We start from the raw sequence: 14,643 nt of genomic DNA, 5'->3' as shown, positions 1-14,643 counted from the left end.
ACGGTCCTCATCAACTCACACTTAGTGTTGGGTGTGAAGAATTCCATCCCTAAATAAACTGGGCAGCGAAGCAGAGGCCTGTACTAGGGGGCTCGGTAGAAGGGTAATGCTGCTGAAGTGGTTTCTTTTTTCTGTCATTGTTTTGTTCTTCATTATTTGATCTTACTAGACCCTAAACCTGGACGAGAAAACTCTGAACCTGAATATGAGCCTTGGGGACTGTGAAGAAATGTCCTGAGATTCTGGATCTGAGTTGTTCAATGGGGTTCTTTTGGAATCAAGGCTTAGGAAGAGAGGCCATCTTGGCAACCACTTCTTGCATTTGTGAGGGTGAATGGGCCCCACCTCATCATTCTGGGTACCCAGACCAGGGGCAGGGACTGTGAGACTCCAGAATTGGCATTGCTTTCCTGGGCTGGTCACTGTTGCTTTCCTAGTGCTCAGGTTTGAGTGTTTGTCCCCCTTCCAAACTCATGTTGAAACTTGATTGCCATTGTGGCTGTGTCAGGAGGCTATAGGTGAGAGGCTATAGGTGGGATTAATGTTACTGTTAGGGGATTAATGTCAATGTTATTTCTGTCTTTGCCCTTTTGCCCCCCACCATGTGAGGACACGGTGTTCTTCCCTTGTAGGGCTCAGTAAAAAGGCCCTTGCTAGATGCTAGTGCCTTCATTTTGGACTTCCCAGTCTCTAGAGCTATAAGAAAATAAATTTACATAGTTTATAAATTATAGTAGTTCCCTTTTATCCATGATTTTGATTTTTTTGCAATTTTAATGATCAAAAATATTTAATGAAAAATTTCAGAAATAAATAAGTTTGAAATCTGTCACAGTTCTGAGTATGATGAAATCTTTTTTTTTTTTTAGATGTCACAGGCATGAGTTTATTCCTAAGCAGTTACAGTGAAAACTGAGCTTGAAAGGGTGGTGTGTTGGCGTAACATTTAAGAGGAAAAAGAAAAAGACAAACCTGGGATTTTAAAGCTCCATCCACAGAATAAATGACTTTAAATCTTTTCTTTCCTCTTAGGTCAACATTCAGGGAGGGGCTATTGCTTTGGGCCATCCTCTTGGAGCATCTGGATGTCATATTCTTGTGACTCCGCTATACACGCTGGAGAGAATAGGCGGAACCCGTGGTGTTGCAGCTCTGTGTGTTGGGGGTGGGATAGGAATAGCGATGTGTGTTCAGAGAGAATGAACTGCTCAACAGTCATTTCCCTTGCACCTCATTTGTGAAACTAATGAAGTACTAAATTATAATATGTGAAATCAGAGGACCAAAGCTAAGGACAGAAACCATCTTCTACGTCACAAAAACCCAAGTTGACAGCTTGCTGTACTTTAATGTGTACCAAGGTGTAAGATACTGCATCTAGTAACATTGTTATAAATAAAGAGGGAAATCAGATCAGTCATCAAGGGCTCAGAGTGAACAACATTTTCATAACCTCCATGTTTATCATCTTTACTTTCTGGGTGTAACTTTATAAGATCATCAATTCGAAGAATGGTAATTGCGGCTTCTGTTGCAAATTTCAAGCTCTTCACTTTAACTATGGTTGGTTCGAACACCCCTGCTTGCTTTTTGTCTCGTGGTTTACCATTGATCAAATCAAGACCAATCCATTTAAAATTTTTACGCTCTGGGTTAACCTGAGCTTCATTATGAAAAGCTCTTAACTTTGCAACCAGATCGGTGGAGTCCTGGGCAGCATTAACTGCCAGTGTGTTAGGAATGACAAGAACAGATCTTGCAAACTCAGCAATAGCAAGCTGTTCTCCAGACCCCATGCTGGTTGCATAGTTTTCAAGGTATATGGAAAGGGCTGCTTCTACAGCGCTCCCGCCTGGGACCACTGATTTCAACTCCAAAACTCTCTTCACTACACAAAGAGCATCATGTAGAGAGTGCTCCATCTCGTCACACATGAAATCATTTGCCCCACGTAAGACAATTGATGCAGATGTACGAGCCTTAGTATTTTTAATTAAGATGAGTTCATCATCACAAATTCTCTCCTGGATCACCTCTTCTGCTTGTCCCAACATTGTAGCTTCAAAAGTTTCTTCACCTTCCAAATTGGCCAAGGTTGACAGAATAGTTGCTCCAGAGGCTTTAGCAATGCGCTTAAGGTCCCTTTTTAAAACTCTTCTAACTGCCATAGCGCCAGCCTCCACAAAATACTTCAGACACATATCATCAATTCCACCAGTGGTTAGAATGACGTTAGCACCAGTTGCCAGAATCTTCTGAATTCTCTCCTTGGTGATACCTGATTCCCTCTGTCTGATTTGGTCCAACTTCTCTGGGTCTGTAATAACCACCTGTACACCAAGCTTCATTTTTGTTTTCTGCAGGCTGAAGTCAAGGCAAGCAATTTTTGCATTAACTGTTCTCTTGGGCATGCTCTGAGATCCCACCACACAGTTGAGTGCATAGCCATTGACTAGAATGCTTTCTGTCTGACTTCTTCCGTGGGCTTTCAGAATGTTAACAGAATTGACTGGATAGCGAGCCTGGCCTCTTGCATCGTGTATTTAATAGCAAGTACAGCATCTACTACCATATTAGAGAAGAAATCACCATTTATTCCAATAATTTTGGAAGACATGGATGTCTTAGCAGCATTAATCAAGCAATCTCTTCCAAGTTCATCCGTATTAATAATTAGGTTTTCACTGATAAAGCGTACTGCTTCCTTGCAAGCAAGTCGATAGCCACTAATAACTGATGTGGGGTGAATTTTCTGTTTGACTAATTCGTCTGCATTTTTTAGAAGTTCTGCTGCAATAATAACCACTGAGGTAGTTCCATCGCCAACTTCTTTGTCTTGCAGGTCGGCCAGTTCACAAAGAACTTTAGCTGCAGGATGTTCTACCTCTAGTAACTTCAGGACGGTTGCTCCATCATTAGTTATGGTTACATCACCAATGTCATCCACTAACATTTTATCCAAGCCAACTGGACCAAGAGAACTTTTTACAATATTGGCAACAGAAGCTGCAGCCATAACGTTCTGGGAGCGGATCGCCTCTCCAGTGCTGCGGACTCTGAACACGGACAAAGGCCCTTCCATGTTCACGGCAGTCCAAGTTCACTCAGCCCCTAAGTATCTCAGCCCCTAAGACGGGCGGCGGCCACAATGCAGCAGCGACGCGTGAAGAGGCCCGAGCAACGCCGCGGGGGCTGCTGGGTAACACACCCCGCCCGCTCCTCTGCTGCCGAGAGCCAGCCGCGAGGCACGGCGGGAAATGATCAGTGTGATGAAATCTTGAGCTGTCCCATTCCGTGCTCCATGAATCATCCCTTCATCCGGTGTATCCAACCAGTATATGCTACCCACCCATGTAGTCACTTAGTAGCCTTCTGGGTTATCAGATTATTGATATCTCAGTGCTTGTGTTCAAGCAACCCTTATTTTACTCAATATGCAAGAGTAGTGATGATGACAATTTTATTCCAGTATATAATTATAATTCTATTTTGTTATTGTTAATCTTTTACTATATGTAATTGATAAATTACACTTTATCATAGGTACATATAGGGTTTGGTGGTTTCAGGGGTAACAGTGTACCCACTAGTCTGGTTATTTTATTATAGTACTGTAAAATGGGCCAAGACATCTAGAAATCACTAGGTGGTATCTAGGGGAAAGCAGGCATTGAGCAAGGGAGACACTCCTTAGCCATGCTGGAAAGAGCATCTGGAGGAATACAACAGATGAGAGCAGAGCTGAGGCCTTGCCTGATGGAATAGAGAGTGACACCAGGCCTGCACTTCGGAGAGAGGGCACTGGAATTTGGTGGGAATCCCTGTGAGGTTGAGTCCTGGTACCATGAAGAGTGGGGACCTACCAGTCTCTGGTCCAGGAATGCACCTGGCCTGATGTATGGTGCACATCCAGTCCTATCCTAACAGTACAAGAGGGGAGGACAGTAGTGAGTTCTTTGCTCAGAGAGAAGCAGACAGTGAGGATAAGGACAGTGAATACAGAAACCCTGAGAGGGTCACTACCTGAGAGAAGTCTATGGATCTGATCTCCCAGGAAGGGAAAGTAGTATTTCCTGTCCAGAAAGGGGCTGGATGCTTCTGCCCTTCATTTCATTAAACCCTCATAACCTTATGTCCCCTTTTCAAAAAAAGGGAAACTGAGACAGAAGTAGGGAAGTAACTTACTTAGGATCAGCAGCTGTTTAGTAGCAAAGAAGAGATTTATGGCCAGGCCTTTAAAATTGCTTGCACTATTGATAGTTGGCGAGATACCTGGGCTTAAAAAGGCCTCCAAGGAATGGTAGTAATTTTTGAGGGAGTCCTGAACTCTATAGTTCTTTGAATTTTTCACTGATTAAAACTCCAGAAATCCAAGAAGAGTCTTCTGGGTCTGTGGCCTCAGGAATTATATTATAATTTATCAGATAGTCTGGGAGAAGTCTTCCCCATGTTCATTTAGTCTCCATTCGGGATTTCCTGATGCTATGAATGGAATTTCCTCCCTTTTTTGGGTTCCTGGAGCAACCATCTGTGTGGACACCACAATCTATAACATTACAATTTGTTCACAGCTGCTCATGTTTATAGCATTACAATTTGTTCACAGCTGCTCATGTTTGTGGAATGGTAACCATGTGCAGAATCCTCTGTTAGGTACGTGGAGGAGACAAAGAACCATTACACACCTGGGGCCATCTTGGAGGGGGAATCCTAACCTGGCATTGGCTCTCCTACAGGGCTCCTTGGCTACTGCAGGAAGACAAGTCTCTGAAGTAAAGAAGTCATCTACTATCAGTGGCTTTTGGAATAGGAAGCTGACTGTGCCTGAACACAGGATAGCCATTGGTTCAGCTCAGTTTAAGTGTGTGGTTCTCTGCTTGGTCCAGCAAGGAAGGCTGAAGCTAAGTGCCATAGTCATGTCATACCTTAAAGTGACATGGACATCCCTCCATCTCCCTCCATCCCCACCCGCCAACATAGCTGTACCTAGGACCAAATGGATAGAGGTGTGAGTGTCAAGCTGAAAAGGATTCTGGCTTCATATTTTCAGGCAACGTCTACACCCTGAATTTCTCGTACTCTAACCTTCCTTACTGAAACTAGCTCAAGTGATCTAGTAGTCAAAGAACTTCATACTCTGGTACAGGCTAGCGACAACTTTTGCATTAGTCTGTTGGCCTTCTCTGATATTGCAAAAGGAGTTCCCACCCCAGCCCTTTGGGGCTCAGTAGGGGTTACCCCTGGAGAACAGTCCTCAGTGGTTCAGGAGGTGGGACTGTCTTAGAAGGCTGTTGGCACTATGAGCCTGTCCTGGGAGAGGGGCTGCAGTGGGCAGTGATCCAGTGCCCCCAGGGAATTTACTGGGGGGAGGGGGGCGGGCAAGAAGGGGGTGCTGCAGTACTGCGGAGGACCAGCAGGGGGAAGCACTATTGGTTCTGGTGGAGGGCGGGGTTGGGGTGGTGGGATGCAGTGCGCAGGCTTGCGGGCGCTGCAGGGATTGGACGGTGTTGAGGCTCTGGCGAGAACCCAACTGGCTAGGCGGTTGGGGCCCAGGTGAGGCGGGCAGGAGAGGCCGCGGCGCCGAGGCTGAACAGCGGACTTGGGCCCGCTTCTCGAGGAGGGAAAGGTGCCCTTGAGGCCTGAGGGGAGGCCAGCATCGGGGACCTGGCCTCCCGTTCCGAGTGAGCGGGATCTGCGGAGGCAGAGGGGACGCCAGGCCGCACTCGGGATTGCGTTGGCTGTGCGTTTGGGCACCGGAAGGGCTCAGGGGCAGGGCGAGGAGCACTAAGCTCGCGCGTGACTTGGGCTTGGCGTTCGCCGCCCAGGGTGGGGAGGTTCGGAGGCCAAGGCCTCGTCGGACCCAAGGGCCAAGGGCCGAGGGGCCTCGAGGGAGCCCCGGCCCTTCAGGGCATTGAGCCACTGCTTTGAAGGTCGCCAGTGTGCCAGGCACTGTTGTAGGAGCTGGGCACGCGGAAGGGGAGGGTCCTGCCTCCTGGAGCCATGTCCCCCGGCGGGGATAGCCAGGCAAGGCCGAGCCCTTAACTCAGGGAAAACGGGTGGTGTTTCATTTCGGATGTTTTGAATGTTGGGGTCCAGATACTTCATACTTTGTCTTTCTTTCTAATATTCAACATACAAACAGCACAGATGGAAAGAATTTAACAGTGAGCTTTACGTCCACCACCTAGAGCCTACTGTTGACATTTAATTACACTTGTTTTTTCTCGTCATCTATTTGTCTGTCTGTCCCTCTCTCCATCTGTCATTCACCTTATAGATGTTATTTTTTTGGTTGTGGTAAAATACACGTAACATAAACCATCTAGTAGATTTTTAAATTGCGGTGTCAAATAGGCCATTAGAAATTTGAATCCGAATTCGTGGAGGATGTCAGGGCTAGAGTTAACTTTTGTGATCATCACCATATAGATGATATTTAAACTAAGGGACTGGCTGGAGCCACATAAGTTGAGAATATCCACAAAAAAGAGGAGGAGGACCCAAGAAAGGATGGGGAAATTGTGGTGTCACCTCTGTTGAATGCTACTGTGTAAGATATTTTTGACAATTAGGAGAATTTTAATCGTTTTAATAAGTGCAGCCTAACTAGAATTGTTTGTATGCCAATACGCATTAACTCATAAGGAGGGAGAAATGATGCATATGAAAGAGGGGAGCTCTTGAACATGAGGAACATGAGGCAGCTCTTTAACATCGAGAGGGGAGGACACCCCAAGACACCCCAAGTTTTGAAATGAGTAGGACACATTCTGTTTTAACTAGAGGGGAAACTGAGACAACCGTTGCAGATCAGGTGGTAGAAGGAGGTCTGTCTGTCAGCAATCATAAGCTGCAAGTAGGGGACAAGATGGGACAGAAGAGGAGACCTCTGGCATACTTCTGGAAAGTGGGAAAGTGAACTAGGGAAATGGAGTTGAATTGCCAGGCAGTGTTAAGTACCTGTTTGAGAGCCATGTATTTGTGGCTCCAACTAGTGGGGCTTGGGATTTTCTGTGCAAGTGTTCAACCCTGGAAAGGTGTTGGGAAGATTAAATGAAGTCAAGCATGAAAAGCATTTAATACAGTGCCAGGCATGTGATGAATGTCACCTCTTTTTGTTGAAGTTCTTATATGGTTTTATGTGTGTACAAACGTGACTGAGGAGGACTGACATTTACCACTTGACAGGATCTTCTCCTGTGACACGTTCTTCAATCAAACCAGAGTCAACTGCAGTTTGCAGCTGTTCAGAAGTCTGGCTCCTGGTGTGGTTATCTTTGTACAGCTTCATAATTCAGGTTGTTTGTTTTTAGAGCCATCATCTTGGACTGGATGAGTTGAGAGTTTGTCACAGTGGTAGTTACTAAATTTTTGTGAAAATTTTTTATTACTGCATTTCGTATTGGATCTGATGTACTGGTAGTTCCAACATCTGTAGATCTAAGGTCACCAGGGAAACTTTCAGGTTAATAGCTTGTTAATTCTCCCTGATAACTAGGGCTGTTTTAAGATATAAATCATAATAACAGCAGAGTTCCAGTTTCTAGTTTTGCTGCAGACTACTTTTTTTTTCAAACTGCTTAGCCATCACTCCTTTAAGAGTACTCTAAAGCCAAATTGCCTGGGTTCAAAAACTGTCACTTACTAGCTGTGTGCCTTTGAGCAAATCATTTAACTTCTGCTGCCTCTGTTTCTTTATCCAGAAAATGGGAAGAATAATAAAACCTGTCTGATAGAGTTACTGTGGGGATCACACAAGATAATGTATTCACTATGGTTGTGCATGGCATTGTGTATACTGATTGATTAATTCCATCCAAATCATTCCCTAGCCATGGATCACTTTTCTTTCCACTGATTGTATTATCTCTCTGAGGGATGTAAACAGATAACATTTGCTTATAGGAGCAGAAAACAATTAGGCTTATTCATACTTCATTTCACTAATCATGGCAGTGCCTGTCACAAAGGGACAGAAAGCTTAAGGAGTAATATGATTCCATTTTGTTGTTCCCAAATTGGCAGCCCATGGGAGGGATTTGGTTAGAAAGATCAGTTGCCTGGGCTACATAGCCAATGCTGGGCATAGCGTATTGTAGATGATGTGGGTCACTGGGCTGCACATAAAACACTTGAAAAGATCTTTAATATCTTTAGAGTTACTGTGATGGGTTGTGTTAGTTATTGATTAAAAGCAACTGGGCAGGCTTGGTACATGAGACCAGTGAAAGTTTGAAATGATCTTTGCTGATAAGCAGCAGGGAGAGTAAATGCATGATATAAAGGTACTGGTTCCTAGTGAGTTTGCATCAGAATCACCATAGGGGAGCTTTATGAACTTTTGCAGAATGATGGGCTCCACTTCCATCAGTTTGAGTCAGTAAATCATAATAGGGTCTTGGAATCTTTTTAAGAGCTCCCCAAGTGGCTCAGATAGGCAGTTAGCATGGGATCTCGTTATTGTAAACCAAGGCTTTTCAGCTCTGACTCTGTTTTAGAATCACCTTTCAATTGGCTTTTTAAAAGATACCAATGCTTTGGCGTCACCCAAGGGATTTAGATTTAATTGGCTTGGATGGGGTCTGGACATTGGTATTTTTAAAAGGTTCTCAGATAATTTTAATGTGCAGTTAGGTTTAAGAATCATTGGTAGAAATAATCAGTCAGCTTTCCCTCCATAGTTTAGTTATTCCTGAATAACAGCATCTTACCATTAGGAAGGTGAAAAAATTAGCAATTTGAATTCCCAGTGCAAATATTCAATCTAATAATCAGATACCAGTGAAAGATGTGAATTGATTGAATTAGCATATCTCACACTTAGCAATGAAGATTCAATCAAGCTTACCCTGGGGAAGAGAATTAAAATTTACTGAGAACTTTATATATGATCTCAGTCTTAGAGCAACTCTGCAAGGTACGTAGTGTTTCAATTTGTAGATGAGGATTTTGAGGCTAAGGGAGATTGAGTAACTTGAACAGATTTTATACCCAGTTATATCAGTTTCAAAGCCTAGGTTCCATTTCCTCAGTGACTTGCAACTTGTATTTTACATTGGGATCACCTAGGGGAAAAAAATGACCAGGGCTGGGTCCCATTCTCAGAGATGCTGATTTTGTTGGTTTGGAATGGTGTGGAATTGAGTTTTGCAAAGTTCTCCAGTTAATTCTAAGAATTAATTCTGAGAATCCTGTAACTCACTATTCTGTTTTATCATGATCCAAATTAATTTTCTTTTATACTAGCATATTGATATTCTGTAGACTGCCCTGACGGGGTTCCCAGTGTCTGTATATTCACTTATGGACAGTCTGTATATTCACTTATGGACAGTCCTTTCTTGACCACTTTGTGCTACTATTCTTGGCGCTAGACTGACACAGTAGTGACAATACAGTCCAAGTCATCAATGTCATCGTACTTATATTGAGGAAGATAGACAACAGACATGAGCATACTGTACACATATGGGTTTACACGTACAAGTAAAGTTTTTAGTGATGAGAAGTGCTTTTAAGAAAAATTGAGGCAGGGCAATGACTAGTGATCCCACCAACAATGCATGAAAAGTTACATGTCCTCCACACCCTCTCCAGAACTCCTTTGTACTATCTGTATATACAATTGTGCGCATGTGATTTTAGTTATTCTAATGAGTATGTAGTGGTATCTCATTACGTTTTTTAATTTTTCTGTTGACCACTTGTGTAAAGTATATTTTCATGTGTTTACTCGCCACCTGTAATTCTTTGGTGAAGTGCCTTTTCAAATCTTCCCCATTAAAAAAAATGGATTGTCTTCTTTTTGAGTTTTAAGGAGATAAATATGTGTGTGTTATGTGTTTTTTTATATGTATGTTTTATAATTTCTCCCAGTCTGTGTCTTGACTTTGAGTTTTCTTTATGTTATCATTTGAAGAGCAGAGTTTTTAATTTTTATGAAGTCTTGTTTTCAATTTTTTTTGTGGTTTATGCTTTTAATGTCTTAGGAAATTGTTGCTTAATCCAATGTTAAATATTTCCCCTAGGTTTTCATAGGTTTAGGTTTTACATTTTATAGGTTTAGGTTTTACATTTAGGTCTGTAGTCTATTTTGAGTTAATGTTTATATATATATGAGTACTGGGTGAAATTTATAATTTTGCATATGGATGTCCAGTTTTCCCAGTACTACTTATTTTATCTTGGTACCCTTCCTCCAAATCAATTGATCTTATGTATGAATTATTTCTGATCTCTGTTTTCCTATCTGAAGAAATCTGTTCTTGGACTAATATTATGTTGTCTGGCTCTTCTATTTCACCATTTCTATTTATGAGGAGGTGCTTGTCAGTGAAATAAAGGATAAAAAAGATAAAGGTATATAGATTAAAAAGGAAGACATGCAATAGTCTATTTGTAGATGTGATTATTTATATAGAAAATCCTAAGGAATATACAACAAAAGCTAGTAGAAATAATAAGTAACTTTAGCATAGACACAGGATTTGAGGTCAATATACAAAAACCAGCTGCATTTCTCAGTAAGGGGCAATGAACAGTTGAAAATCCAAACTTAAAAAATATCATTTGTAATGACATGAAAAACCTAAGGATATGTCTAGTGAAATTCTGCAATATTTAGCACTCAAAGCTAAAATATTTAGGAGCGAAATGAAGAAAACCAAGTAAATAGAGAAATATATTGATTCCACTTGATAAAATTTTGTTGAGGATTTTTTGCAACTATATTTGTGATAAATATTGGTGTGTAAAGGTACTGGTCTGGATAGCTTTGATTTTGTTACCAGGGTTAATGGTGGTCTCATAAAATTAGTTGGGAAGTATTCCCCATTTAATTTTCTTGAACACTTTTTGTAAGTTGTCATTTTTCCCTAAAGGTTTGGTAGAGTCTGGCAGGAAACCACCTTGGCCTGGAGTTTACTTGTGTTGATTTTATATAGTTGACTCATCTTGTTTTTTTTTTTTTTTTTTTTTTCTTTGATGGTACTGGTGTTTCAACTCAGGGCTTCACACTTGCTAGGAAGGCACTCTACTGCTTGAGTCATGCCTCTAGTTCTTTTTGTTTTGGTTATTTTTGAGATAGGGTCTTGTTTTTGCCTGGGCTGGCTTCGTCTTTGATGCTTCTATTTATGCTTCTCACCATACCTGGGATGAGAAGTGCATACCACCACACCTATCCAGTTTTTTGTGTTGAGATGAGGATCTAGTGAACACTTCTCCCCTGGGCTGGCCTCAAACTTTGATCCTTCTAATCTTAGCCTCCTGAGTCGCTAGGATTACAGGCATGAACCAATGTGCTTCGACTCAATATCTCTTAATAATAGATCACTATTCGTTATACATGCTACTCAGTTGTTTTTGAGTGAGCTTTGATACTTTGTGTCTTGAAAAGAAGTAGTCCTTTTCATATATATTATCAAATTTGACAAATATTTATAATACTTGATTATTGTCCTTCTAATGGCTCTAACATTGGGATCTGTAGTACCATTTTTGCTTCTTTTCTGATTTGGGTTATTTGTGTCTTCACTCTTTCCTTCCTTTCCTCTTCTTGGCCTCTGCCCTTCCCTCCTCACCCCTTTTTTCCCCTTTAATAGTTGACCTATAGTTTCACTCTCTAGTACACTTTTCCCTATCCACATAATGTATATTTAAGTGTTAATTTATGTGAAATTAAATTAAAAATTGAGTTGCTCAGTCATACTGGTTACCTTTTAAGTGCCCAGTAGTCACAAGTAATATATTGGACAGTGTAGCTGTAGATTGTGTTTCTGTCACACAGTTCTATTGGGCATTGCTGGTCTAGAGGATAATCATTTTTTTTGATATTTTCAAAGACCTGCTTTCATTAATTTTTCTCTTTTGTTTTTCCATTTCACTGATTTTTTTCCTTTCATTTCCCTCCTTTTGCTTGCTCTGTATTTAATTTCTTCAGATGGGAACTTAAGCTTGCTTTGAGATCACTGTTGTTTCCCAATATAAAAACATCTAATACTGTAAATTTCCCTTTAAGCATTGTTTTAGCTCTATTCATAAATTTTGATACATTCTTTTTTTTTACCTTCACTCAATTAAAATATTTTATAATTTGTTATTGATTTGAGTTGGGGATTATTTAGAAATATATTTCACAACTTCTGTAAATTTGGGAATTCTCAGATTTACAGATTTGTTTCTGTTGATTTCTTTTTTTTTTTTCATTTTTCTTTTATTATTCATATGTGCATACAAGGCTTGGTTCATTTCTCCCCCCTGCCCCCACCCCCTCCCTTACCACCCACTCCGCCCCCTCCCGCTCCCCCCCCTCAATACCCAGCAGAAACTATTTTGCCCTTATCTCTAATTTTGTTGTAGAGAGAGTATAAGCAATAATAGGAAGGAACAAGGGTTTTTGCTGGTTGAGATAAGGATAGCTATACAGGGCATTGACTCACATTGATTTCCTGTGTGTGGGTGTTACCTTCTAGGTTAATTCTTTTTGATCTAACCTTTTCTCTAGTACCTGTTCCTCTTTCCCTATTGGCCTCAGTTGCTTTAAGGTATCTGCTTTAGTTTCTCTGCGTTAAGGGCAACAAATGCTAGCTAGTTTTTTAGGTGTCTTATCTATCCTCATCCCTCCCTTGTGTGCTCTCGCTTTTATCATGTGCTCACAGTCCAATCCCCTTGTTGTGTTTGCCCTTGATCTAATGTCCACATATGAGGGAGAACATACGATTTTTGGTTTTTTGAGCCAGGCTAACCTCACTCAGAATGATGTTCTCCAATTCCATCCATTTACCAGCGAATGATAACATTTCATTCTTCTTCATGGCTGCATAAAATTCCATTGTGTATAGATACCACATTTTCTTAATCCATTCGTCAGTAGTGGGGCATCTTGGCTGTTTCCATAACTTGTCCTGTGGACATTTCTGTTTTTCCTTTCAGTTTTTGTTTATGACTGTTGAAGCTATGTTTAGAATGGTTGCACACTTTTATTATGTAATGCCCCTCTTTTTTTGTGGAAATGTTTTTCTGTTTTGAAGTCTTATGTTGTCAGGTGCTAATATGCCATCCTAGGTTTTTGATTAGTGTTTTCATGTGTTATCTTTTCTCATTCTTTTAATTTACCAATGCCATTATATTTAAAGTGTGTTTTTTATAGATAGTAAATAATTGGATCTTACTTTTCCAATCCAATGAGATAATTTCTGCCATTTAAATTTTAATGATTAAGACCATCTGTGTTTTAAGTAATTATTGATAGATCTTAATCTGCTATCTTGCCAGTTTTCTATTTGTCTCATCTGTTCTTTAATCCTTTTCTTTTCCTGTCCTCTTTTGACTTAAATCAGGATTTTCTTACCACTTCATTTTATCATTGCTGGTGGCTTATGCTGCTGCTGCATTTTTCCTCCTTTCTGCTTCTTTCTTTTATTTTTCACTATTTTTCTTAGAGGTTGCTATAAGACAATAGTTTATCCAGTCTACCTTCTGATAATATTGTACCATTTTTTGCCTCTTTTTCATAGGGTTTCTCTGGACTTTACAATAGTTTTCCATAGTCTCCCTGTTAATAATACTATGCCACCTTAAATAGTGTAATAATGACAATAGTTGGCTTTCATTACTTTCCACCCATATGTTGTGCTATGCTTGTCATACATTTTATTTCTACATATGTTATAAAACCTACAATATAATTACTTTTGCTTTAGACAATTATCTTTAAACATTTCGTTCTCTTGTTTTTTTTTAAAGTTTTATTTTCAGAAAAGTTTTAGATTTACAGAAAAGTCGAGCAGATAGTACAGAGTCTCACAGTTTTCCCAATTACTAATGTCTTTCATTAGATGGGCATATTTGTTGTACCACTCTCTGTATATTATTACCAACTAAAGTCTATAGTTTACCTTAGTTTTTAACTCTTTGACTTGTACATTTCTCTAGGTTTTGACAAATATATAATGTCAAGTGTCTGCCATTACATACAGAATAGTTTTATTGCTCTAAAAATCCTGTGCTTCATATGTTCATTCTTACACTTAGTCCCTCGTAGTCCTGCCAAACAGTGATTTTCTTTTTTTTTTTTTTCTGTCTCTATAGCTTTGCTTGTTCTGCAATGTCATCTTTTTGGAATTATATAATATATAATAGCCTTTTTAGATTGGTTTGTTTCCCTTAGTAACATTTATTTAAGGTTGCTCCATATCTTATGGTGGCTTAATAGCACATTTTTGTTAATCACTGAGTAATGTTCCTTTATCTGAACATATCACAGTTTGTTTATCCATTCACAGACTGAAAGCACATCTTCATTGCTTTGTTTTTGGTGATAAAACAACCATAAACATTCTAATGCAGGTTTTTGTGTGGACATAAGTTTTCAAATTAAATGGGTGAATACCTCAGTGAGCAATTGCTGAATCATATGGTGATATTATGTTTAGTTTCTTAAGAATCTGCTAAACTGTCTTCCTAAGTGGTTGTACCATTTTGCATTCCTACTGATAATGAGTGGCATGCCTGTTATTTCATGGCCTTACCAGTATTTGGAATTGTCAGTTTGGCTTAATAGTAGCTCATTGTTGTTTTAATTTGCAGTTCTCTAGAGACATAGAATATTGAGCGTCTTTTCATATGAAAAAAAAAAAATCAAAT

At 40.2% G+C, this 14,643-nt stretch overlaps 1 protein-coding gene and 1 pseudogene across 4 annotated transcripts in view; one reads left to right on the top strand and one right to left on the bottom strand.

Annotated features, from left to right (window-relative positions):
- Nucleotides 1–921: 921 nt before the first annotated feature.
- On the bottom strand, nucleotides 922–3,101 carry LOC109686743 (T-complex protein 1 subunit alpha pseudogene; annotated as a pseudogene).
- Nucleotides 3,102–5,483: 2,382 nt separating this feature from the next.
- Ptpn20 (protein tyrosine phosphatase non-receptor type 20) overlaps nucleotides 5,484–14,643 on the top strand; it is a 141,089-nt gene continuing 131,929 nt past the window's right edge. For 2 of the 4 annotated variants that reach the window (XM_074079359.1, XM_074079364.1), the window contains exon 1: nucleotides 5,560–5,740. The gene's annotated coding sequence lies outside the window, so the exon portion shown is untranslated. Of the gene's footprint in view, nucleotides 5,741–14,643 lie in introns of all 4 variants that reach the window. The other 2 variants (XM_074079360.1, XM_074079363.1) reach the window with 2 other exon arrangements.

The sequence above is a fragment of the Castor canadensis genome, chromosome 7 (assembly GCF_047511655.1).
Source record: "Castor canadensis chromosome 7, mCasCan1.hap1v2, whole genome shotgun sequence".
Classification (NCBI taxonomy): domain Eukaryota; kingdom Metazoa; phylum Chordata; class Mammalia; order Rodentia; family Castoridae; genus Castor; species Castor canadensis.
The sequence above is the reverse complement of the archived record's forward strand: the minus strand, read 5'-3'. Positions and strand labels throughout refer to the sequence as shown.